Source organism: Colias philodice, chromosome 9, assembly GCF_061535455.1.
Source record: "Colias philodice isolate Cphi_HAF_F1 chromosome 9, ilColPhil1 Martin Lab GWU primary, whole genome shotgun sequence".
Taxonomy (NCBI): domain Eukaryota; kingdom Metazoa; phylum Arthropoda; class Insecta; order Lepidoptera; family Pieridae; genus Colias; species Colias philodice.
The window spans coordinates 4,760,034-4,762,922 of NC_143094.1; the positions used below are offsets into that span (position 1 = coordinate 4,760,034).

General features: G+C 38.3%; 1 long non-coding RNA gene across 1 annotated transcript in view; it reads left to right on the top strand.

Annotated features, from left to right (window-relative positions):
• LOC149485769 (uncharacterized) overlaps positions 1-2,889 on the top strand; it is an 85,107-nt gene that overhangs the window by 54,688 nt on the left and 27,530 nt on the right. The gene's annotated exons all lie outside the window — the stretch shown is intronic.

Genomic DNA, 2,889 nt, shown 5'->3' on the forward strand with positions numbered 1-2,889 from the left:
GACTATGATACTTATTCATTAAAATCGAATTATGTAAAAATCAATTTTGTATAAAATTAAATACTTAATGATGATAAATTCCAAATCTCTACAAAGAACACGGAAAGCTTTTTTTTTATTTTTAACCTTTGTGGCACCTTATCGAATCAGTAGGTATCGTTTATTTTGAGTACCATCCTAATTGATAAAACTAATAGGTACCTACCTAAGTTTAGTACCTAGTACCTATGTACAATCACGCGCTATAAAGATATTTCACATTTGTCCTTTGACCACGCATGACGTCGACATACGCGATTTTCCGTCAACGAGGCGGTTTGGCAACGTCGCAATTGCGCACACAGTCTCTACCATAGATATGTCTGTGGTCTCTACATTTTCAATTTTGTGATGCCGTGTTTGTGTCTGATCTTGTGTGTGCGCGAACGCGATGCGACGCGAAGCGAATGTCTTATATCACTTATGTCTTGATTTTGTTTTGGTTGGATTTGTTTGCTTTCTGAGTGTTGGTATTTTAGGGGATTATTTATTTCGTGATGAGATAAATTTTTATACGTACTTTTACTACGGTAGATTCGCGCCGCGCCGGTCCCCCGATCCCTTGTGTTGTGCCTTGTACCTAAATCAAATCACCTAGCAAGGTCGCTAGCCTCTATTAAGACCTTAAACACTTATGGTTAGTCGCTTACTATATCTACCTTATTGATTTCCCGCTCTGCAGTACAAAAAAAGATTAATGGGTAAGGTTTGTAGGTGGAAGAAATAGTAACATATGACGATAAGTCGAACAAAGTCAGTCCGTCTGAGGAAAACAATGTTTGATTTAGACCCAAGGCAATACAAAAAGGTACCTACTGATATTAGCTTCATTCACTACAAAATAATTGGCGATAGCGTATAAGTAGGTATACCTGTTTAGGAATAGTTTCTATTCTTGCCTATTTTAACTACCAAAAGGAACGATTATATCCAATGCGGCAGAAAATTCGAAAGCTGTTTAGAAGAATACAGTATTAATCCTTATCGACTTAAATACGTTAATTAACTTAAGCATTTGATGCTCATTAAAATAAGCTATATCATTATTCAATTCAAATGTATACCTATCTTAGGAGTTATTTGAAAACAAAAACTATAGGCGCGCGCGAAAATGAATCTATTCTTATATAGGTAGATATTATTTTATTTATCATAACAAACAGGAGATTCATTTTATTTACTTATATCTATACATATAAAACTCAAAGGTGACTCATATACTTAGTGATCTATCAACGCACAGCCCAAACCACTGGACGTATCGGGCTGAAATTTGGCATGCAGGTATGATGTTAGGACGTAGGCATCCGCTAAGAAAGGATTTCCCGAAATTCTTGCGGGAACGGGGAAAAACGGGGATGCACGTACAAAGTTGTGGGCGGAAGCTAGTATATACTAAATAAGCTTTAAAACTACTAGATGCTTCTAAAAATTAACAAAGCGTATTACTTCCTGGGACTCTACATGCTCTTCGCTATATTTTATTTTTGTTTCACCCGTGTCAGAAGCCAGGAGGTAGACTAGTCTATCTAATACAGCTAGAACCTACATCAAAATAGGATGATGTCAATTCATAATTCATTATGTAGGTTGTATGTTTGTATGCGTGTTTATATAGCGTCAGGGCATCCCGCGGTACAGCGCGTGTGATATCAAATATCGCGCTGTTTCAATTGTCTGGGTCTAATGACTAATCCAATATCACCATCCACATAATTCCGCTGTTTAGATGGTTTTGAAAAGATTGTTTTATTAAAAACCAAGTTGGCCTTGTATGTTTTGCTCCTTATTTTTCCTTTTTTTTAAAGATTTTTTAACATAGAAAGTATAGGTTATTATTACCTAGGTAGGTACTTATTATTGTGATGCATTGTTGTCGGAATAGTGTAGGTTTTGTGCAAGAACAGGATGTTTAGCTATCTACCTACCTAGCTACAGTTCATTTGCCACAATTGATCAAAACTAGATGGACTTGATGTTTAAGCATAGATACGAAATTTTGTAGACTAAATAGGTAATTAGATGCACCATACCTATTTAGTACCTAGATCAAATACCTAATCATAAACAGAGTAGGTAGGTAATGACACAGCGGATTTTTCAAATTGGCATAATCGAGTTATCTCCATCAATCTGATACAACAGACTAAGATGTAAGAATACGGTATTCCGTATTCGTAGACTATGATTAGATACCAGTAGGTAGGTACTAAGAATAGATAGAGAGAAGAATAGACGCAATTCGGCAGCAAGACAAACCAAATTCATTGGAACATTGAACCTCGCAGCTCGCTTAATAGCTTCACGCGTAGTAAAAATAAACTAAAATTGATTTATCTAAGTCATTATAAGTAAGTGCTAAACCAGTTACAGCTCTCATAAATTTACTGTTTGGTATCAAAGATACGCCGCGCCGCTATCAGCGCTGTCGGCGCGACGCAAGCTGTGTATATTTATCTTGCTATATCTCTCCCTACATCACTGCAAACAGAATAAATAAATGTGTTCGCCGCGCCCGGATCCAAAGACCCTCACATCGCATCGCTAATCCAAAATGTCGGTTTATTTTTCTATGTGAGGCCACGATACAAAAAACAAAGCGGAGATCGAACGTGCCGCTCATTTAGAGAGAGATAGATGAACGCGGTAACTGGTCCGCAACAGGCGGAGCACAAATACATCCGCTTCTATTGGCTAGCCGTGAGCATTGCCCGCCGCCTGCGTCAAGCGGCCTATCTGATTCGACGCTTCGGTACCCCTCCCGTACCCCTCGAACCCCAAAACACCGACCTTTCACGACTGTCGCTCCGATTCGATACGACCGAAATGCCTTAGTTACTTCAAGCGCGC